The sequence below is a fragment of the Chiloscyllium punctatum genome, chromosome 1, assembly GCF_047496795.1.
Source record: "Chiloscyllium punctatum isolate Juve2018m chromosome 1, sChiPun1.3, whole genome shotgun sequence".
NCBI classification, from domain to species: Eukaryota; Metazoa; Chordata; class Chondrichthyes; order Orectolobiformes; family Hemiscylliidae; genus Chiloscyllium; species Chiloscyllium punctatum.
In genome coordinates, this window is record NC_092739.1 from 15,809,919 (window position 1) to 15,834,968 (window position 25,050).

The window sequence follows — 25,050 nt, forward strand, 5'->3', positions numbered from 1 at the left end:
TCAGAGTCGTGGGTGCCTGGAATGCGTTGCCAGTGGCTGTGGTAGAGGTGGGCATGATAGCATCTTTAAGATGTATTTGGACAGATACATGAATGGGCAGGGAGCAGAGGGATATAGACCCTTAGAAAATAGACAACAGGTTGAGATAGAGGACCTGGATTAGCGCAGGCTTGGAGGGCCAAAGGGCCTGCTGTCATTTTCTTTGTTCTTAGTTCTTTGCATTCAGCGCTAGTACTAACTACCTGAGAATGCCCATCATGGTTATCGAAGACAATGTGGCTGAGTCTCAGGAGGCAACCTTGATTCAGGTTGATGTGGTCGGGTTTCATGACCTCCACTGCTGGTCCAGGAGGAAGAGGGCAGTCAGTCTATGCACCATCTTATCCAGTCGAACCTCCAGGTTCTTGCTGACAAAGTGGGCACTAAACTTGACTTGTCTGCCATGTCCCACATGAATGTCAGGAACCATTCAAGGCAGTTTTGGACTAACAGTATGGGCGACAGCCAGTCCATGTGTGCGACAGTCTTTAAAAGGTGGTGTCATGCAAAGGATTCCAATCAGTTCTGGGATATCTCAACAGTAGTGGTTCCGGGAGTGGCATGTGGTATGATGGGCCCTAAGCCAAGTGAGAGGGGTATCACAGGAACTGAGACAAGTCTGCGAAGAAACAGTGAGAAAATCTGCAAGGGTTTGCAGTGAAAAATCCACCAAGAAACCTGATATAACTGACACTGAACCAAAAAAAGGAAATATTTAGCCCAGAGTCAATCTGACAAAAAAACACTGGCTACTTCTGGAGTTTGTTTCTCTGCTACTATTTATCAGTATCAGCTTCGGTCACATTCTTACAGATTCAAAGAAATTTCACACCACTTCAATTCATGGTTGGAGTTTTGTAACTCCTTTTTGTTACAGACATTTTGGTAAGGATTTAACTGAGTGTTGTGAGTGAATGAAGAAGCAGAGGGGGCTGAACGATTGAGCTAGAAGGTGTCCATTGCCTTCCTGTCACAGCTGGCCTTGGGCCAGTTGCATGGATGGTGACAAATTAGATTACTTACAGTGTGGAAACAGGCCCTTCGGCCCAACAAGTCCACACCGCCCCACCAAAGCGCAACCCACCCATTCCCCTACATCTACCCCTTACCTAACACTACGGGCAATTTAGCATGGCCAATTCACCTGACCTGCACATCTTTGGACTGTGGGAGGAAACCGGAGCATCCGGAGGAAACCCACGCAGACACGGGGAGAATGTGCAAACTCCACACAGACAGTCACCTGAGGCGGGAATTGAACCCGGGTCTCTGGCGCTGTGAGGCAGCAGTGCTAACCACTGTGCCACCGTGCCGCCCACTGGGTTCAGTTGCCATCCTTAAGTGGTCAATTAAAAGTCAGCTAGCATTTTAGCAGCGACAGCTCGGTCCTCCACCCATCATTGCTGTTTTTACCTTCTTAAATGCAGGGTACACTATTCCCAGAGATACTGATACGGCAATACCAGGTTGATGCATGGAGTTTACAGACTATGTCCCTTGTCCATCTCTCTGCTTCAAAAATCAGTTTAATAGATTGTCCCCAGATAAGGGACATATCAAATATTAAACTGGTAAGAATCGAGACTACAGATGTTCTCAGCCCAGTACACTAACTGCTTCCTTGTCTCGGACCTTCGGGTGACTATCCTCCAAGGTGGACTTCAGGACAGGCAGCAGAGGAAAGTGGCCAAGCAGAGGCTGATAGCTAAGTTCAGTGCCCATAGTGAGGGCCTCAACCTGGACCTTGGGTTCATGTCACATTACAGGTGACCACCATTGCACTACACACACACAGATACTCCTACACACACACACTCTCACATACACATGGACACAGGTACACACAGACACGCACACAGACACCCACACACACCCTTATAGACACCCACACTCCGACACTCACACATGCACCCCCTCACAGACTTAAGACACTCTGCACTCATTACACACACACACACACACTTTCTCACACTCACAATCCCCAGCCCAGACAGACACACACACACACAGACAGACAAAGACCCACATGCACACATATATTTTGTGGGGTGAATTTGTACTTGCAGAGTTACATTGCACTTTGCTCAAAAACTGCATACATTCATGTAGAACGCTGAGCTCAAAAACTGCATGAATTTATGTAAAACTCTGTTATCTCACTTTTTAGATTAGAATCAATCTAAACATCAGGTCATAGACAGAGAACACAGGGGGCTAACACCTTCAACATATTGTCTAGCTATCACCATTGTTAACAGCTAACCCAAGAATGTAACTTTTAAAAAAAGGGTTTTGTGATTTACACATGAAAGAAGTGGAACTATCACTGTATTCTAACAGATGAAAGGCTTATCAGACAATCAATTTTTCAATGTATAATTTCAGTTACATCACACTGCAAATTTTTGCTATAAATTCTGTGTTACGATCGAGCCCTCCACAATCACCTGATGAAGGAGCGTCGCTCCGAAAGCTAGTGTGCTTCCAATTAAACCTGTTGGACTATAACCTGGTGTTGTGTGATTTTTAACTTTGTACACCCCAGTCCAACACCGGCATCTCCAAATCATGCTTCCTTGTCAGTTGAACCTCCCTGATCAACCATTCTGTCTCCCGTTAATGGTCTCTCTAATCAAAAGGACAGTGACTGCAGCAGAATATCCCTGCCCTCACCAATCACATTTCTCCTAACTGCAGTCTGCTTTACCGACCCTGAGCACCCCAAAGAAATGTTCTTAATGCTGCTCTCGGTGCAGCTTTGATATCTGATAGCATCCAATGGCTCTACTGGGACTGAAGATCTGCTGGCACTTCAACTTAGAACATCCTGACACAAGACAGTTAATTGCTTACAGGATATATAATCTCATTGAATCCCAGCAATGGCTGAGGTGGGTTTGTCGTTGAATTTCTAGACAGTGACAGGATTATCACCATCCCATAAAATCCCAGCCTTTTTCTCCATTCAGTTTTGTTTCTGACTAGCTTTACTGAAACTTAAAATTTTATTAAAGTTCTGACTTTGCTTCAAAGCAAAGCTTTGAAGTTTGGCCATTTGTTGGTTTTAGCTCTATTTTATGACCCTGGGCTTGTTGACAGACATTCTATGGTTTGGAAAGTATGATGTACTTCACAGGCCAATGGCTTTGATTAGCTCTTGATAAACCAGCTGCTCTTTCAGTAGATTCTGTTTCAGAACAATTTCTTTTGACCTTTCGTCACAGTGATAGCATTTCTATAAAGCAAAAGCCTTTTCATCAGAGCTTTCAATGTTTCCCTCAGCTTGAAAGCTTTCACAAATTCTCAATTACAAATTTCAATTCAACTAAACTCAAAGATGGCACAGCTTCTGACACTGAAGCCATCCATGGCATGTGCAGCAAAACCTGGATTACATGCAGATTTGTGGTGTTAAGTGCCCAGTAACTATAAACTACAGAAGTGCTAGTGTATGACCATATCCATAGAACATAGAACATAGAACATAGAACAATACAGCACAGAACAGGCCCTTTGGCCCACGATGTTGTGCCGAACTTCTAACCTAGATTAAGCACCCATCCATGTACCTATCCAAATGCCGCTTAAAGGTCCAACAAGAGAAAATATAACCATATACTCTTGATAGATTAGATTTTAGATTGGATTAGATTATTTACAGTGTGGAAGCAGGCCCTTCGGCCCAACAAGTCCACACCGACCCGCCGAAGTGCACCCACCCAGGTTCATTCCCCTACATTTACCCTTGCACCTAACGCTACGGGTAATTTAGCATGGACAATTCACCTCACCTGCACATTTTTGGACTGTGGGAGGAAACCAGAGTGGAGAGCAGCCTTCTCATTCTGCTTCTGCAGATGCATGGGATGCACATCACTGCAGCATTGAGGCACAATTCAAGAAATTCCCTGAACACAATAAGTTAGCACCCAAGTTTGTACGAGGAAGGAGTGTTAGTGATGCAGTATGTGGTTGCTCCGTTTTAATTTGCGTATGACATTTCAAATGAGATTTTCCTGATGTCCCATTGAGAAGGTCAGATAGACATTATCATGGGAGTGAGGAGCTCTGGCAGCTTGCTCTTAAAATATGAAGTGAGTCTATGTTTGATAATAGAAACAAATAAATGTCAGGACTTCATCGCATCAACATGGAAATAGTGTAAGGCTATTGTACCGGTGGCCCTTAATAGTGACTAGATAATTGTAAGTGGATCAGTATGAGATGGTCTACTTCTGTGGCTGGGATATTGGCAGCAGCCTGATGGTTTGGGTCCCCTTCCATTTCACACTCTACTTCGCTGTCTTCTGTGGCTATCTCTCCTTCTGGTATTATCACTTCTCTACATGATAATGTTACAAAGTGTCCAGGACCCAGTAAACAGCTCTGAGCCCTTCACTGGGTCATAGCACTTCCTGAGTCTTTGAGGCAATGGGAGCACATCTGCAGGAGACCAATAGTTTGGCTCCGTATTGACTCTTGTTGTTTCCTATATTACCATACTATAGTAGAGCACATGAACAAGCCCCTCAGCCCACCATGTTTGTGCTGACCGTGATGCCATTCTAAACTAACCTGCACATTATCGATGTTACTCTGTCCTCTGTCTGCTCATGTATCTTTCTAAATGCATTTTGAACTGTGCTGATACATTTCCTTCTATTAGATTTTTTTAATGTTACACTCTGTATACAAAACTTGCCTTACACATCCCCTTTAAACCTTTTCCCTCTCACTTTAGGTTAATGTCCCCTAGTATTTGACATTTCCAACCTGGGAAAATGACTCTAACAATCCACCCAATCCATGCCTGTCATGGGTTTACCCAACCTCTCCTTATAGTTCAGACACTCCAATCCAGGTAACATCCTGGTAAACTTCTTTTGCACCCTCTCCAAAGCTTCCACATGCTTCCAGAACTGTGCTACAAATGTGATTTAACTAAAGTCTTATACAGCTGCATCATGAATGGGCAACTTTTCATTATAGAATCCCTACAGTGTGTGGAAACAGGCCATTCGGCCTAACAAGTCCACACTGACCCTCCGAAGAGTACCCTAGCCAGACCCATTCCCCTACCCTATTACTCTACATTTACCCCTGACTAATGCAACCAACCTTTCCATCCCAGAACACTATGGCCGATTTAGCATGGCCAATTCACCTAATCTGCACATCGTGGACTGTGGGAGGAAACCGGAGCACCCAGAGGAAACCCATGCAGACACAGGGAGAATGTGCAAACTATACACAGACAGTCGCCTGAGGCGGGAATCAAACCCAAGTCTCTGGCGCTGTGAAGCAGCAGTGCTAACCACTGAGCCACCATGACACTTGTAATGTAAAAAGATGTGAAGGCTAGTTGAGTTGGCTATAATCAATTGTCCCATGTTGTCCGGCGATGTGCAGGCTAGATACATTAGACATGGTAAATGCAAGGTTACAGGGATCGGGTGGGGTGGTTGGTGTGGTTGGGATCCTCTTTGGAGAGTTAGTGCAGATTCGATGGACCAATGTTCTCTTTCCACATTGTAAGGCTTCAGTGATTCTAGGGTTGTGATGTGTGACCTCCTTCACATTTCCCTTTGACCACCAAGTGCCTTGCCTACATAGCAGCCTCCACTGTGGTATCAGCCCATAGACCCAGACATTGTATTCTTCTCCCACTTTCTTTTCCCTCACATTGCAGGTTGTGCCTTCCGTCCTATAGGTGCTAAACTCTAGAATTCTGTCCCCAAGTCTCTTAACCTCTCCCTTTCTCTGTCATCTTTGGTGGCTGTGCTTTAAACATAGCTTCTGACCAAACATTTGATCACCTATCCTACTCTGCCTTCTTTGGCTCAGTATAAACTTTTGACTGCTTACAATTGCTTGTAGCATCTTCAGATCTTTACTACGTTAAAGTAGCTACATAAATGTAAGCTGTTGTGTTCATTTCAAAACAATGTTAGCTGAGCACTTCCTCTCTCTTTACTGAAGAATACTGCAAACCCATCAACTGCTTCACCAAATAGAGCGTCTACCCTCTCCCTCGAGAGATTTTCATTCCATCTGTTTTCTCCCACTTCACTTGTTCTCACCTTGATCCACGTCTTTTGCTTCAAATATTGCTTGACTCAAATGCTGTGCTTGGTGTGATACCCTTGTATAATGCCATGAAAAGTTGTCAGGTATAACATAAAGCATATATACCTTTCACTGCATTTATTGCTAACGTGCAATAACGTTATACAGATTTATATCTAGAAATGTATTTCTGTTTGCTTTGCATGTTAATTAGGACTCAAATAATTTTCCTATACTGAAAAGCTGAATTTGCATTCATTTATTTCAATTTTAATGATTCCACTTGTGGCTATTGTATAGATCTACTGTGAACAAGTTAAGACAATGCTCTTCTAGCTTTTTGCTTATTCAGAGTTAATTATAAAATGTATAGATGTTCCGCATCTGAAAGTCTCTCAGACACATGCAGACAAGGAAAAGAACAATGTTATCACGCACATGTGTGACACACACATTGTTAACTTAATTAAAATTGAGCAAAACCTATAGCAACTTCATAACAATGACAATAATTCCATTCAAATGTTATTATTGCTTTTGAATAACAAAGTGAATGCAATATCTGGATCACAATTAATAAAGCAATGAACTTTTATGCTTGTTTATACCTTATTGTGATTACTTTAAGAACTTATAAGAAGAAGTATATAAAGTGAAGCTTGCTCCTTCATGCTGTCACAAATGTCTGTAATGAGAAGTTTGGCATAAAGTCAGTATGTATTGGCACTTTGATGAATTTCTTTCATCTCTTCTCTGTTAATCCATCTAAACCAAACCCATTGGTGTCTTCAGGCCATTACAAATAATTCATGACTCTGACAGGTTTGTTGAAAATCCCAGGTGGCAAAGAGAGACTACCTCATCAATATTTCTGTTTTTGATTTTCAGATATTAAGTATATGTTCCAGTCTCTTTATACAAGGTGGGAGTGAGAATTTGCCTTCCCTTGAGGGTTGCCAATCAGTTTTCTTTGAATCTATTGTGGTTTTGCTTGAAACACGTTTTCAGAGATATTGGGCATTCCACCATTCAGAAGAAATCCATGTTGAAAGTAAAATTTATCCTTTCACTTATTTACATAAAGATATTACTGGTACTTTTTATTAGTATTATTGTAACATGAATCAGTAAATAAAAGCTAGGAGATTCTCTGCAACTTCACTTTGTCCCCAGTTGCATTTAGTGTGGCCTCCATAACTCAAAATGTTTCAAACCTCCTTCAACAGAACGTATAACTGCTGTGTGACAGTAGTACTACACGTACAGAAACCTCCTCGAAATGAATATTAGGAAGTCTAAACCCAATCTTTGAGACATGCCACAAATTCTATTACTTGACACAGAATCCATTCCTCTTCATGGCAACTGTTTACAACCTTGTTTTTTTCCCCCCAAAAACAAACACACAAAAACAAAAAATGAAAGCCAAAAGTCGAATGTCTCCGAGCTCAGAGAACTCTCCTCTTCTTCCTCCTCCTCACAGTACACTGGCCGTGACCAACCAGCTCGGAGTCCCATGTCTGAACCAAGGAGATTCTAATCTCCTGCTTATCTTTTTTTCTTTCTTTTAGCATCTATGTTGTGTGTGTGCAAGAGTGAGACACAGTGAAAGACAATAAGTGTACAAATCACACAACCTTGGTTTATTGCTCAAACCCAAGATGAGCTCACCACCACTATTTGCAGCAAGATTAGAGCTATCTATTACTACATCATATGGGCGGCACGGTGGCACAGTAGTTAGCACTGCTGCCTCACAGCGCCAGAGACCCGGGTTCAATTCCCACCTCAGGCGACTGACTGTGTGGAGTTTGCACGTTCTCCCCATGTCTGCGTGGGTTTCCTCGGGCTGCTCCGGTTTCCTCCCACAGTCCAAAGATGTGCAGGTCAGGTGAATTGGCCATGCTAAATTGCCCGTAGTGTTAGTTAAGGGGTAAATGTAGGGGTATGGGTGGGTTGCGCTTCGGCGGGGCGGTGTGGACTTGTTGGGCCGAAGGGCCTGTTTCCACACTGTAATGTAATCTAATCTTAAAAAAAAATCTTTACCTGATGAAGGGTTCTGATAAAGAATCACTGGACTCGAAATGTGAACTCTGCTTTCTCCTCACAGATTCTGTCAGACTGGCTAAGTTTCGGCAGCATTTTTTGTTTTAGTTTCAGATCTCCAGTATTTTAAATTTTATTTACCTGACTCTGCCTTGCATTAAGGCAACTGACATTAATCATCCATGCTTCTCTTACTGAGAGTACTGCATTCACACCACATGTCAATTAAAGTATGTTGGAAGATAGACACTATTTTTAAAGAGCAACATGTAATATAGACACAGTGCCTTCACAAATGAACTTCAGGTAGCTCTCAATTTCTTTTGTTGATTCTGTCTAGACATACCTGAGCACATCTCTGTTTACATCCCTCACAATTTCAATGCAGAGGTTTAAAATGACCTGACTAGACATACTGTTACATCACCCAGAGAGGATAATCTTAGCTGGAATATTGATGGAACTGCATGTCAGTGGTATCAGCTTCAACCCATTCTATGGACAATGAATTACAATGATACTATCATCACACGACTGACACTGGCTGGCCGTGGAGTCAATCCCTTGTCAATTGACAAGGACAATTCAGCAAATCAGTACGGGACTGGCACCTCAAAAGGAGCCACTTTGCTTAACAAAAGGAAAGGAATGGCACAGGAAGGAGGGATTCAATTAATTGAGGCTCACTCTGAGGTAGGTGGGAGCTCTACAAACGGGATGGTCTACGCCTGAACCAGACGCGTACCAATATCCTGGTGGTGAGGTTTGCTCATGCTCTTTGGGAGGATTTAAACTAATTCAGCAGGGGGATGGGAACCTGAATTATAGTTCAAAGTTTGTGAGAAGGTTTCGAGTGCTCGTTGTGGTACTGTTCGCCGAGCTGGGAATTTGTGTTGCGGACATTTTGTCCCCTGTCTAGGTGACGTCCTCAGTGCTTGGGAGCCTCCTGTGAAGGCTTCACAGGAGGTTCCCAAACACTGAGGATGTCACCTAGACAGGGGACAACACATTTGCAACACAAATTCCCAGCTCAGCGAACAGAACCACAACAACCTGAATTATAGCTCCAGTGTCCAGGAGGTTGAGAGTAGTGAGGTCATAAATAAGGTTTCAAGGTGTAAAAGTGTACCGGTAGGCAGGAAGGTGGTTTGAAGTGTGTCTACTTCAATGCCAGGAGCATCCGGAATAAGGTGGGTGAACTTGCAGCATGGGTTGGTACCTGGGACTTTGATGTTGTGGCCATTTCGGAGACACGGATAGAACAGGGACAGGAATGGTTGTTGCAGGATCCGGGATTTAGATGTTTCAGTAAGAACAGAGAAGATGGTAAAAGAGGGGGTGATGCGGCATTGTTAATTAAGGACAGTCTTACGGTGGCAGAAAGGATGTTTGAGGACTCGTCTACTGAGGTAGTGTGGGCTGAGGTTAGTAACAGGAAAGGAGAGGTCACCCTGTTGGGAGTTTTCCATCGACCTTCGAATAGAAGTAAATCTGGGAAAATTAACAAACAGTGAATTTCACAACTAATCTTGGAGGAACCAATTTGGGCGAAGTTCACAACACAGAATCGGATAAGTTAATTGTTGTTTTAAGTCTGTCCAAGAGAAAGGCTGTATTAGTGAGTACAGTGGGCTCTTTCTTCATTATATGTTTTTGGAGAAAAGCCTCTTGATTAAACTTAAAATATAAGCCATAACTATTAATTTAATTTGGTGCAGTGTTTTGTAGAGGAATAAGACGGTGTTATTTTCTGGATCTGTAGATTGTGAAGGAGCAAAAATGGCCTTTGCAGTGATATGTACTTCTTGTCAGGTGTGGGAGTTTAAAGAGAGTTTAAGGGTTACTGCGGATTATATCTGCCATAAATGCTGTTGGATGCGAATCTTATCAGACCGAACAGATCGAATGGATCGGTTGGAGAGACAGACAGAAGCAATGAGGAATTTGCAACAGCAACAGTATGTGATGGATGGCAGTTATAGGAAGAGGGGAATGTCTCAGATACAGTCACATAGATGGGTTAACTCCAGGAAGGGTGAGAGAGGTCGGCACCAAGGGCAGGAGTCTTTTGTAGATATACCCATTTCAAAAAGGTATGCTGTTTTGGAAAATGTAGGGGGTGATGGATTCTCAGGGGAACGTAGCACAAACAGCCAAGTTTCTGGTATTGAGACTGGCTCTAATGCAACGAGGGGTACGTCGGCTTCCAAGAGATCAATTGTGTTAGGGGATTCTCTAGTTTGAGGTATAGACAGACGTTTCTGTGGCCAGCGGAGAAAAAGCAGAATGGTGTGTTGCTTTCCTGGTGCCAAGATCAAGGATGTCTCAGAGAGGGTGCAGAATGTTCTCATGGGGGAGAGTGGTTAGCAGGAGGACATTGTACACATTGGAACCAATGATATAAGAAGGGAAAAGGTTGAGACTCTGAAGGGAGATTGCAGAGAGTTATGCAAAAACTTAAAAAGGAGGTCCTCAAGGGTAGTAATATCTGGATTACTTCCAGTGCTATGAGTGAGGGCAGGAATAGGAGGATAGAGCAGATGAATGCATGGCTGAGGAGCTGGTATATGGGAGAAGGATTCACATTTTTGAATCATTGGAATCTCTTCTGGGGTAGAAGTGACCTGCAGAAGAAAGATGGATTGCACCTAAATTAGAAGGGGACGAATATACTGGCAGGGAAATTTGCTAGAACTGCTTGGGAGGATTTAAACTCGTAAGGTGGGGGGGGGGTGGGACCCAGGGAGATAGTGAGGAAAGAGATCAATCTGAGACGGGTACAGTTGAGAACAGAAGCGAGTCAAATAGTCAGGGCAGGCAGGGACAAGGTAGGACTAATAAATTGAACTGCATTTATTTCAATGCAAGGGGCCTAACAGGGAAGGCAGATGAACTCAGGGCAAGGTTAGGAACGTGGGACTGGGATATCATAGCAATTACAGAAACATGGCTCAAGGATGGGCAGGACTGGCAGCTTAATGTTCCAGGATACAAATGCTACAGGAAGGATAGAAAGGGAGGCAAGAGAGGAGGGGAAGTGACATTTTTGATAAGGGATAGCATTACAGCTGTGCTGAGGGAAGATATTCCCGGAAATACATCCAGGAAAGTTATTTGGGTGGAACTGAGAAATAAGAAAGGGATGATTACCTTATTGGGATTGTATTATAGACCCCCTAATAGTCAGAGGGAAATTGTGAAACAAACTTGTAAGGAGATCTCAGCTATCTGTAAGAATAATAGGGTAGTTATAGTAGGGGATTTTAACTTTCCAAACATGGAATGGGACTGCCAGAGTGTTAAAGGTTCAGATGGAGTGGAATTTCTTAAGTGTGTACAAGACAATTTTCTGATTCAATATGTGGATGTACCGACTAGAGAGGGTGCAAAATTTGACCTACTCTTGGGAAATAAGGCAGGGCAGGTGAGTGAGGTGTCAGTGGGGGAGCACTTTGGGGCCAGCGACCATATCTCTATTCATTTTAAAATAGTGATTGAAAAGGAAAGACCAGATCTAAAAGTTGAAGTTCTAAAATGGAGAAAGGCCAATTTTGACAGTATTAAGCAAGACCTTGTGAAAGCTGATCGGAGGTAGATGTTTGCAGGTAAAAGGACAGCTGGAAAATTGGAAGCCTTCAAAAATGAGATAACAAGAATCCAGAGAAAGTATATTCCTGTTAGGGTGAAAGGGAAGGCTGGTATGTATATGGAATGCTGGATGACTAAAGAAATTGAGGGATTGGTTAAGAAAAAGAAGGAAGCATATGTAAGGTATAGACAGGATAGATAGAGTGAATCCTTAGAAGAGTATAAAGGAAGTAGGTGTATACTTAAGAGGCAAATCAGGAGGGCAAAAAGGGGACACGAGATAGCTTTGGTAAATAAAATTAAGAAGAATCCAAAGGGTTTTTACAAATATATTAAGGACAAAAGGGTAACTTGGGAGAGAATAGGGCCCTTTAAAGATCAGCAAGGCTGCCATTCTGTGGACGCACAGAAAATGGGGGAGATACTAAATGAGTATTTTGCATCAGTATTTACTGTGGAAAAGGATATGGAAGATATAGGCTGTAGGGAAATAGATGGTGACATTTTGCAAAATGTCCAGATTACAGAGTTACAGAGTCATAGAGATGTTCAGCAAAGAAACAGACCCTTCGGTCCAACCTGTCCATGCTGACCAGATATCCCAACCCAATCTCGTCCCACTTGCCAGCACCCGGCCCATATCCCTCCAAACACTTCCTATTCATATACCCATTCAAATGCCTCTTAATGTTGCAATTGTATCAGCCCCCACGACATTCTCTGGCAGCTAATTCAATACACGTACCACCCTCTGCGTGATAAAGCTGCCCCTTAGGTCTCTTTTATATCTTTCCCCTCTCATCCTAAACCTATGCCCTCTAGTTCTGGACTCCCCGACCTCAGCCTATTTATCCTAACCATGCCCCTCATAATTTTGTAAACCTCTATAAGGTCACCCCTCAGCCTCCGATGCTCCAGGGAAAACAGCCCTAGCCTATTCAACCTCTCCCTATACCTCAAATGTTACAAACCTGGCAACATCCTTGTAAATCTTTTCTGAACCCTTTCACGTTTCACAACATCTTTCCGACAGGAAGGAGACCTGAATTGCATGAAATATTCCAACAGTGGCCTAACCAGTGTTCTGTACAGCTGCAACATGACCTCCCAACTCCTGTATTCCATACTCTGACCAATAAAGGAAAGCATACCAAATGCCTTCTTCACTATCCTATCTACGTTCAACTCCACTTTCAAGGAGCTATGAACCTGCACTTCAAGGTCTCTTTGTTCAGCAACACTCCTTAGGACCTCACCATTAAGTGTATAAGTCCTGCTAAGATTTGCTTTCCCAAAATGCAGCACCTCGCATTTATCTGAATTAAACTCCATCTGCCACTTCTCAGCCCATTGGCCCATCTGATCAAGATCCTGTTGTAATCTCAGGTAACCTTCTTCACTGTCCACTACACCTCCAATTTTGGTGTCATCTGCAAACTTACTAACTGTACCTCTTATGCTCACATCCAAATCATTTATGTAAATGACAAAAAGTAGAGGGCCCAGCACCGACCCTTGTGGCACTCTACTGGTCACAGGCCTCCAGTCTGAAAAGCAACCCTCCACCATCACCCTCTGTCTTCTACCTTTGAATCAGTTCTGTATCCAAAAGGCTAGTTCTCCCTGTATTCCATGAGATCTAACCTTTCTAATCAGTCTCCCATGGGGAACCTTGTCGAACGCCTTACTGAAGGAGGAAGTGCTGGCTGTCTTGAAATGTTTAATGGTGGATAAATCCCCAGGACCTGATCAGATGTACCCGAGAGCTCTGTGGGAAGCTAGAGAAGTGATTGATAGGCCTTTGCTGAGATACAGGTGAGGTACCGGAAGACTAGAGGTTGGGAAACGTGGTGCCACTATTTAAGAAGGGCAGTAAAGACAAGCTAGGAAACTATAGACTGGAGAGCCTGACCTCAGAGGTGGGCAAGTTGTTGGAGGGAATCCTGAGGAACAGGATGTACATGTATTTGGAAAGGCAAGGACTGGCTCAAGCCCGAAACGTCGATTCTCCTGCTCCTTAGATGCTGCCTGACCTGCTACGCTTTTCCAGCAACACATTTTCAGCTCTGATCTCCAGCATCTGCAGTCCTCACTTTCTCCTCGAAGATTTTAACTTACTGATTAAGGATAGTCAACACGTCTTTGTGTATGGGAAATCATGTCTCACAAACTTGATTGAGTTTTTTGAAGAAGTAACAAAGAAGATTGATGAGGGCAGAGTAGTAGATGTGATCTATCTAGACTTCAGTAAGGCATTCGACAAGGTTCCCCATGGGAGACTGATTAGCAAGGTTAGATCTCATGGAGTACAGGGAGAACTCGCCATTTGGATACAAAACTGGCTCAAAGGTAGAAGACAGAGGGTGGTGGTGGAGGGCGGGTTGTTTTTCAGACTGGAGACCTGTGACCAGTGGAGTGCCACAAGGATCGGTGCAGGGTCCTCAATTTTTGTCATTAACATAAATGATTTGAATGCGAGCATAAGAGGTACAGTTAGTAAGTTTGCAGATGACACCAAAATTGGAGGTGGAGTCGACAGCGAAGAGGGTTAGCTCAGATTACAACAGGATCTGGACCAGATGGGCCAATGGGCTGAGAAGTGGCAGATGGAGTTTAATTCAGATAAATGCGAGGTGCTGCATTTTGGGAAAGCAAATCTTAGCAGGACTTATACACTTAATGGTAAGGTCCTAGGGAGTGTTGCTGAACAAAGAGACCTTGGAGTGCAGGTTCATAGCTCCTTGAAAGTGGAGTTGCAGGTAGATAGGATAGTGAAGAAGGCATTTGGTATGCTTTCCTTTATTGGTCTGTGTATTGAGTTCATGAGTTGGGAGGTCATGTTACGGCTGTACAGGACATTGGATCGGCCACTGTTGGAATATTGCGTTCAATTCTGGTCTCCTTCCTATTGGAAAGATGTTGTGAAACTTGAAAGGGTTCAGAAAAAATTTACAAGGATGTTGCCAGGGTTGTAGGATTTGAGCCATAGGGAGAGGATGAACAGGCTGGGGCTGTTTTCCCTGGAGCATCGGAGGCTGAGGGGTGACCTAATAGAGGTTTACAAAATTATGAGGGACATGGATAGGATAAATAGACAATGTCTTTTCCCTAGGGTGGGGGAGTCCAGAATTAGACGGCATTGATTTAGGGTGAGAGGGGAAGGATATAATAGTGACCTAAGGGGCAACTTTTTCACGCAGAGGATGGTATGTGTATGGAATGAGCTGCCAGAGGAAGTGGTGGAAGCTGGTACAATTGCAACATTTAAGAGGCATTTGGATTGGTATATGAATAGGAAGGGTTTGGAGGGATATGGGCCGGGTGTTGACAGGTGGGACTAGATTGGGTTGGGATATCTGGTTGGCATGGACGAGTTGGACCGAAGGGTCTGTTTCCATGCTGTACATCTCTATGACTCTATGACTCTATAGTTCCAGAGATGTAGAGGAAAGGATTGCAAAGAGGATTCTGGGTAGGAGCGAGAGTAACAGGGTGGTTGTTATGGGGTCTTTTACTTTCCAAATATTGACTGGAAATACTTTTCATGGGTCAGTTTTTGTCCAATGTGTTCAGGAGGGTTTCCTGACACAGTATGTAGACAAGCCAACAAGGGGTGAGGCCACATTGGATTTGGCACTGGGTAATAAACATGGCCAAGTGTTAGATTTGGAAGTAGGTGAGCACTTTGGTGATAGTGACCAGAATTCGGTTACATTTACTTTAACAATTGAAAAGGACAGGTATATACCCTAGGGCAAGAGTTATAGCTGGGGGAAAGGCAATTATGATGCAATTTGGTAAGACTTAGGATGCATAGGATGGGGAAGGAAACTACAGGAATGGGCACAATTGGAATGTGGAGCTTGTTCAAGGGACAGCTAGTAAGTGTCCTTGATAAGTATGTACCTGTCAGTCAGGGAGGAAGTGTTTGAGCGGGGGAGCTGTGGTTTACTAAAGAAGTTAAATCTCTTCACAAGATGAAGAAGGAGGCTTATGTAAAGATGAGATGTGATGGCTCAGTAAGGGTGCTTGAGAATTAAAAGTTTAGCCAGGAAGGACCTAAATAGAGAGTTAAGAAGAGCCAGGAGGAGACATGTGAAGTTTTTGGCAGGTAGGATCAAGGAAAGGATCAAAAGCCTTCTGTAGGTATATCAATAATAAAGGAATGCCTTGAGTAAGATAGTGGTGGGAAGTTGTGCGTGGAGTCCGAGGAGATAGGGGAAGCACTAAGTGAATATTTTTCTTCAGTATTCACACTGAAAAAGACAATATTGTTGAGGAGAATACTGAGATACTGGCTAATAGACTAGACGGGATTAAGGTTCACAAGAAGGAGGTGTTAGCGATTCTGGAAAGTATGAAAATTGATAAATCCCCTGTGAAGGATGGGATTTATCCTAGAATTCTCTGGGAAGCCAGGGAGGTGATTGCACAGCCATTGGCTTTGATCTTTATGTTGTCATTGTCTACAGGAATAGTGCCAGAAGGCTGGAGGATAGCAAATGTTGTTCCCTTGTTCAAGAAGGGGAGTAGAGATAACCCTGATAATTATAGACCAGTGAGCCTTACTTCAGTTGTGGGTAAAGTTTTGGAAAGGATTGTAAGAGATAGGATTTATAATCATCTGGAGAGGAATAATTTGTTTAGAGATAGCCAACATGGTTTTGTTAAGGATAGGTCGTGCCTCACAAACCTTATTGAGTTCTTTGAGATGGTGACCAAACAGGTGGATGAGGGTAAAGTGGTTGATATGGTGTATATGGATTTCAGTAAGGTGTTTAACGTTCCCCATGGTAGCCTATTGCAGAAAATATGGAGCCATGGGATTGAGGGTGATTTAGCATTTTGGATCAGAAATTGGCTAGCTGAAAGAAGACAGAGGGTGGTGGTTGATGGAAAATATTCATTCTGGAGTTCAGTTATTAGTGGTGTACCAAAAGGATCTGTTTTGGGGCCACTGCTGTTTGTCATTTTGATAATTGACTTTGATGAGGCTATAGAAGGATGGGTTAGTAAATTTGCGGATGACACTGAAGTGTGGAGTTGTGGACAGTGCGGAGGATGTTGCAGGTTATAGAGGGTGACTTAATTGAGACATACAAGATAATCAGAGAGTGAGATAGGATGGACAGTGAGAGCCTTTTTCCTCAGATGGTGATGGCTAGCACAAGGGGACATAGCTTTGAACTGAGGGGTGATAGATATAAGATATAGGTAGTTTCTTTACTCAGAGAGTATTAGGGGCGTGGAACACACTGCCTGAAACAGTTGTGCACTCGCCAACTTTACGGACATCTACATGGCCATTGGATAAACATATGGATGATAATGGAATAGTGTCGGTTGGATGGGCTTCAGATTGGTTCCACAGGTCGGCGCAACATCGAGGGCTGAAGGGCCTGTAATGCCCTGTAATGTTCTCTGTTCTATGCTCTATGTACTATGTTCTAGGAAGGGGGTGGGGTGTGGGATGAAATTTGATGTACCTGCAAGCTTATAATGATTTGATAACTTCATCTGAGAACCACCATTTTCTTGAGGGAAATTTCTTAATCATTGTGAGGACATTGTAAAGAGGTGATCCTACAAGTTTCCTAAGCACATGTTGCATCCTTAAAATTCATTTTCATTGTGTGTGTTTTTTAAGCCTATGCCTATGTGCTTGGGGAATGTATGTTTGTTCTATTTACATTTTGGTACTAATCTTTGATTTAATTTTATCTTAAAAATAAGTCTGGTTCTGTGTAGGATTTTTAAAGTTATCCTCAGACGATGGAAAATGCATCTCTTGTTGCAATTAGTTGTTGGAAAGGGGGGGTGGGGGTGGGAATTACCTTGCATCTCTCCTCACCCAACAACTATCTCAATATACTGCTTGTCATCTTCCATAAACTGGAGGTCATCCAAAACTCTGTCCCACATCTCCTATAGCAAGCTCTACTTACCTATTGATCCTGTGCTTTTCGACCTATAATGGCTCCCAAAAGAGTATTGTCTTAATTTCTAAATTCTTGTACTTGTTTTCAATTCCTCAGTAGACACTGATCTGTATCCCTGTCACCTCCTTCAGCACTGAAGACCTCTGAGAACTCTTTGTATCACCTGAGTCTCAGATCTTGCTCACCTCCAATTTTAATTACTCCAATATTCTCAGCCATACATTCAACTGTTGAGAAACTAAACCCCAAATTCCTCTCAATTTGGCGTGACAGTGGGTTCTCATGTGGTTGGGGGTATGTGCTCGGGGTGGGAGGGGGGTTTGGTTGAGGTCACAGGGCAGGTTGGTGGCACGACTTCAGGCAACACGGAGCAATATTTTTTTTCTCTAATCTCTTGCCATTTTTAAATTGTGGGACATCTTTAATTCAGTTTCCCAACTATGTACAGATTGGACCCCTTTTGCTTGAGAAAATCTACAGTACAACCCAAACGGAAGAGATCAGATCATTTTTACTTTCATTTGCTTGTGAGAAGCTGACATCATTAGCAAGGAATCATTCGTTGCCCATTGGTAATTATCTTTGAGATTATGGTGATTCTTCTTCTCAACTGTTGTAGTCCTGTTGAACTGCAGCAGCCCATGTGGTTAAGGAACCTGCCTCTCTCCGATAACCATTAGGAACCTGCACAAGCACTGTCATTTCCATGACCTATATTGGACCCAAATCAAGCTTTTCTCAGCATGGAACCCCTGGCAATCAGGGTCATTTCTGATGAACAGCTCTTGCCCGAAACATCGACTTTCCTGCTCCTCGGATGCTGCTGTGCTTTTCCAGCACCACACTCTCGGCTCTGATTTCCAGCATCTGCAGCCCTCATTTTCTCCTAGTTGATTTTAACCTCACTGCGAAGCCTCTTCCAAGGATGCCTACCTTGAAGACCTTCTCCTCCTCCTCTCTCTACATGACCTCCTGCTCCACTGTCAATCCTAATAATTCCACATAGTTTCAAGGAATTGTTGAATGCGTAAGACATAGTAATGGCTATGGGACTGATGGGCTCTAATGGTTTTTGGTTGCAGGAAATAGTCTTCAGGAGCCAAATGGGGATTGTCAGTCTAATATTGTCCAAGATATTGTATGGAGAGGCAATGAGGAAACAGTGAACAAGTCACAGGAGGACACTGTCCAGAGTGTGGTGCCGGAAAATCATAGCAGGTCAAGCAATATCTGAGGAGCAGGAGAATCGATGTTTCGGACCGGAGCCCATCATCAGGAATGAGGCTTGTGGGTTGGGGCTGAGAGATAAATGGGAGGGGAGTGAGGCTGGGGGGAAGGTAGCTGAGAAAGCAATAAGTGGATGAAGGTGAGGGAGGAGGTGATAGGTCAGAGGGACAGTGATGGACGGGTCCGGAGGGCGGTACCGAGTTGGAGGCTTGGGACTGGGATAATGTGGGGGGAGGGGAAATGAGGAAGCTGTTGAAATCCACATTTATCCCGTGTGGTTTCAGGGTCCCAAGGTGGAATATGAGGCGTTCCTCCTCCAGGCGTCGGGTGGTAACGGTTTGGCGATGGAGGAGGCCCAGGACCTGTACGTCCTTGATGGAGTGGGAGGGGGAGTTGAAGTGTTCAGCCATGGGGCGATGGGGTTGGTGGGTGAGGGTGTCCCAGGAGGATGGCTCACTGGGTGGCTTGTTGAATCGCTTGGAAAAATAACCATATTGCTTTGGACTCACAAGAAGGCCTCTGAAACATACAATTGTTATTGTCTACTTGCAGCTACGCTCTGATAGTGGGAATCTCAGCTCATGCTATTGGCCATTTGTCCAAATGTGATTTTAGTTATTTCACCGTTGCTGGTTATTCCTTCAGCTGCCCTGGCCACCTCCCTCTGTAAGCTGCCCTATCTCTTTACATCTCTGCCTTCTTTTAGCACACTCCTTCAATTCAATTCAGCCATTTCGCTGACCTGCTCTAACATCTGAACTAACTGAACTCTGTACTGTCAGACCTAATGAAGGCTTTTGGACTGACGTCTACACTGGGGAGGCTGAGTTGCCACCTTGGACGCCTCCTTCTATCTCCCCTGGACGGTGACACCACCACTGAGCACCAGGCTATTGTGTCCACAATGGTCACTGATCTCATTTCATCTCGCAATCTCCCCCCTACTGCCTCCAAGCTCAATGCTCCCCCATTCCAACCATCCCAATTCTATCTCCTTCCCAAAATTCACAAGCAGGACTGCCCAGACAGACACTTTGTTTCTTCTTGACCGACAAAACTAATCTTTTCCCACCTTAACGAGATTTATTTTCACCCTTTGCCCAGTCCTTCCTCGCTTACATCCCGATTCTCGCTTTACGTCAGTTTCAGAACCTCCATTTTGCAGGCTCCAGCTGACTCCTCCTAACCATTGATCTGCAATGACTTTGCACGTTGATTCCCTCATCAGGATGGATTCACTGCTGTCTGCATATTCCTGGAAAGAAAAACCTGAAGCAGTCTTATCCAGCACTGCCCTCTTCTGCCTGGTCAAGCCAGTCCTCACTTTGAACAAGTTCTCCTTCAACTTGGGGTGGCACGGTAGCTCAGTGGTTAGCACTGCTGCCTCACAGTGCCAGGGACCCAGAATCGATTCCCAGCTCAGGGGACTGTCTGTGTGCAGTTTGATATTCTCCCCGTGTCTGCGTGGAATTTCCTCTAGATGCTCTGGTTTCCTCCCAAATTTACAAAAGATGTGCAGGTTAGGTGAATTGGCCACGCCAAATTGCCCATAGTATTCAAGGATGTATAGGTTGCGTGCATTAGTCAGGGGCAATGTAGATTAATAGGGTAGGGGAATGGATCTGGGTGGGTTGCTCTTTGGAGGGTAGGTGTGGACTTGTTGAGCCAAAGGGCCTGTATCCACACTGTTAGGATTCTAATGTTCGAATCTAATTCACACAACAAGATCTGGATTTCATTACCCAAGGGTCTGGTGGTAAGCAGATTCAATTAAAACACTCAGAAAAGGAAATAGACCACTTTCAGAGTAGGATGAATGTGTCAAGTTACAGGGAGAAGACAGTGAAAGTGTACGTGGAGAATTGCTCATCTGGAAAGCCAACAGATGAAGTGGGTTGAATGACCTTGTAACAACTCTATAGAGGCAGCATGTTGGCTCAATGGTTAGCACTGCTGCCTCACAGCGCCAGGGACCTGGGTTCAATTCCAGGCTCAGGCGACTGTCTGTATTGCACATTCTCCCCGTGTCTGCGTGGGTTTCCTCCGGGTCATCCAGTTTCCTCCCACAATCCAAAGATGTGCAGATCAGGTGAATTGGCCATGCTAAATTGCCCATAGTGTTAGGTGCATTAGTCAGGGGTAAATATAGGATCGGGGAATGGATCTGGGTGGGTTACTCTTCGCAGGGTTGGTATGGACATGTTGGGCCGAAGGACCTGTTTCCATGCTGTAGGGAACCTAATCTAATCTAACTCCTCTCACTTTCTTCAGATCAAACATGTGGCCGTAGGTACCTGCACGGATCTCAATTATGCCGGTCTCTTTGTTGGATATGTGGAACATTTCCAATCTTACTCAGGTCCCACCCCTTAACTCTTTCTCTGCTACTTGATAACATCATTAATGCTGCTTCCCTCTCATAGAGAATTGGAAAAAAATATCAGCTTTGCTTCTAATTTCTACTATGTTCTCACCTTCACCTGGTCCATCTCTGACTCCTCCCTCCCTTTCCTCGACATCTCTGTTTCCATTTCTGGGATAGACTGACCACGAATATCCATTACAACCCACTAACTCCCAGTTACCTTGACTCTACATTCTCACATCCTGCTTCCTGTAAAAACTCCATTCTTTTCTCACAGTTCCTCCATCTCCATCGCATAGGTTCAGATGATGCCAGCTTTTACAAGGGGACCTCCGAAATATCCACCTTCTTCCTCAGCTGACAATTCCCTGCCACTGCGGTTGACAGGGCCCTCAGCTGTGCCTGATCAATCTCATGCACTTCTGTCTTTACCCCTTCTCTTCCCTCCCACAACACTGATAGAGTGCTCCTGCTCCTCACTTACAATCCCACCAGTGATTGCACACAAAGGATTATTAGCTGACATTTCCACCACCTCGAACAGGATACCATCACCAGATAGTCTTCCCCTCCCCTCCCTAGTCATCTTTCTGCAGGACCCATTCCCTCTGGGACACTTTGGTCCCTACCTCCTCCACTCCCAACATCACCTCACACCCCCACAGCAGCCTCTCATGCAAGTGCAGAAAGTATAGCATCTTCCCTTTTACTTTCTCCCTCCTCACTACTGAAGGTCCCAGACACACTTTCTTGTTGCAGAAGCGATTTACCTGCACTTTGCTCATTCTAGTTTACTGCATTCACTGCTCACAAGGTGGTCTATCTTCAGTGGGGAGACAAAATGTAGACTGGCCGATCTGTTTTGCAGAGCACCCATGTTCTGTCAGAGCCTGAGCCACTTCAACACACCACCACCGTCCATAGCCAACGTCTCTATCTCAGGCTTGCTGGAGTGCTCCAGTGAAGCTCAGTGCAAGCTGGAAAAACATAGTACATAGAACAGTACAACACAGTACAGGCCTTTCGGCCCTCGATGTTGTGCCGACCTTTTATCCCACTCTAAGATCAAACTAACCAACATACTCTTCATTTTACTATCATCCATGAGTCGCTTAAATGTCCCTAATGTATCTGAATCTGCCACCAGTGCATTCCAGGCACCCACCGCTCTGTCTGTAAAGAGCTGACCTCTGACATCTCCCCAAAGCCTTCCTCCAGTCACCTTAAAATTATGCCCCCTCGTGATAGCCATTTCTGCCCTGGGAAAAAAAGTCTGACTATTCACTCCATCTATGCCTCTCATCACCTTGTGCACCTCTATCAAGTCGCATCTCCCCTTCTTCGTTCCAATGCGAAAAGCCTTAGCTCCTTCAACCTAACTTCATAAGACATGTCCTCTAGTCCAGGCAGCATCCTGGTAAATTTTGCCTGCACCCTTTCTGAAGCTTGCACATCCTTCCTGTAATGAGGTGACCAGAACTAAACACAGTATTCCAAGTGTAGACTAACCAGGGCTCCATAGAGCTTCAGCCTAACCTCATGGCTCTTAAACTCGAACCTCCTGCTAATGAAAGTCAACACACCAGATGCCTTCTTAACAACCCTATTAACTTGGGTGGCACCTTTAAGGGATCTATGCACATGGACCCCAAACTCCCTCTGTTCCTCCACATTGCTATGAATCCTGCCTTTAACCCTGTAATCCGCATTCAAATTCAACCTTCCAAAATGAATCACTTCACACTTTTTTAGGTTGAACTCTATCTGCCAGTTCTCAGCCCAGCTCTGCATCCTGTCAATGTACTGTTGCAACAGCCCTCCACACTATCCACCACTCCACCGACCTTTGTGTCATCAGCAAACTTACTAACCCACCCTTCCACTTCCTCATCCAAGTCATTACAAAGAGCAGAGGTCCAAGAACAGAAGCTTTGCTGAACACCACTGGTCACTGAGTTCCAGGCTGAATTCGTTTCCATTTACTACCACCCTCTGTCTTCTGTGGACCAGCTAATTCTGTATCTAGACAGCTAAATTTTCCTGTATCCCATGACTCCTTACTTTCTGAATGAACCATGGGGAACCTTATCAAATGCCTTACTAAAATCCATGTAGATCATATCCACTGCTCTACCTTCATCAATGTGTTTTGTCACATCCTCAAAGAATTCAATAAGGTTTATGAGGCATGACCTGCCCCTCACAAAGCCATCGTGACTATCTCTAATCAAGTTATGGTTCTCCAAGTAACCATAAATCCCATCTCTCAGAATCGTCTCCAATAATTTGTCCACCATAGATGTAAGACTAGCTGGTCTACAATTCTCAGGATTATCCCTATTCCCATTCTTGAACAAGGGAATAACATTTGTCACCCCCCAATCGTCTGGAGGGTGTACCTCCCCTACCTCTCCCCAATTCCTTTTGAAGCATCTAAACCCTGGAAATCCAATAACCATTCCTACTCCTCTGATATCCAATTGTATGTAATGGCAACAACATCATCTTTCCAGGTAGTGATCCATGCTCTACGTCCAACACCCTGTTCAGATACAGTGTGCAGAGAGTCTGTGAGGAGAGATCGACAGATGATAGGGCAAAGTTGCAGTCAGTGTGATGGGTTGAAGTGTGTCTATTTTAACACAAAATGTATCAGGAATAAAGGTGATGAACTTAGAGCATGGGGCGGTACTTGGAACTATGATGTTGTGGACTTGGATATCACAGGTGCAGGAATGGTTGTTGGATGTTTTGATGTTTCTAAAGGAATAGCAGGGGAGGTAGGTGAGGATCTGTAGCTTCAGTCCCACCCCCCTGCCAAACTAGTTAAAAATCTCCCCAAGAGCTCGAGCAAAACTGCCCAGGATATTGGTGCCCTTCCAGTTCACAAGGTAAGTATTTAACAGGAAAACATACCTTCTCGGCAGTCCATGATCCATCCTCTCACCATTCCCGCTGCTGCAATCTGGAATAGCTGGGAAATGCAGCCTTCAGAACTCAATTTCAAGTTCAATAATTTTAGGGCCTGTGTACCTTCTTCCATGACCTTCCTTAAAACCCCACGCACCAGGTCTTGTTATCACATGGTCTGCAACCAAAACTAAACCATTGTCAGCTACTAATTGTCCCCATTAGTAATCATGATTTTGAGGTGCCGGTGTTGGAATTGAATTGAACTGACTTTATTGTCACATGTACCGAGGCACAGTGAAAAGTTTTGTCTTGTGAACAATACTGGCAGATCACAGAGTTAAGTAGCACAGATAAGGTAAATAGTAGGTAAACAGTGGCAAAAACAAAAACACAGGTACACGCAAATGTGAAGAGTTTGTGAGTCCATTCAGTATTCTAACAACAGGAGGGTAGAAACTGTTTCGAAACCGGCTGGTGGGTGTGTTCAGGCTTCTGTACCTTCTCCCCGATGGTAGAGGTTGTAGAAAAACATTGCCAGGGTGGGATGGATCTTTGAGAATGCTGGCGGCCTTTCCTTGACAGCGGGCCTGGTAGATGGATTCTATAGATAGGAGGTTGGTGTTTGTGATTGTCCAGGCCTAGTTCACCACTCTCTGTAACCGTCTCTGATCTTGAATGGTACCGTTGTCATACCAAGTAGTGATACATCCAGACAGAATGCTCTCAATGGTGCACCTATAAAAGTTGGCAAGGATATTCGCCGTCATGCCAAATTTCCTCAGCTGCCCGAGGAAGAAGAGACATTGTTAGGCCTTTGTAACCAGTGTGTCCACATGAAGAGTCCAAGAAAGCTTGTTGTGGATGACC

The 25,050-nt window shown here is 44.2% G+C and overlaps 1 non-coding gene across 1 annotated transcript; it reads right to left on the reverse strand.

The window, feature by feature from the left end:
• Positions 1-1,462: 1,462 nt before the first annotated feature.
• LOC140483034 (U2 spliceosomal RNA) lies at positions 1,463-1,652 on the reverse strand. Its single transcript, XR_011961858.1, has one exon. It is a non-coding gene; the product is annotated as a U2 spliceosomal RNA (small nuclear RNA).
• Between the last annotated feature and the right edge of the window lie 23,398 nt (positions 1,653-25,050).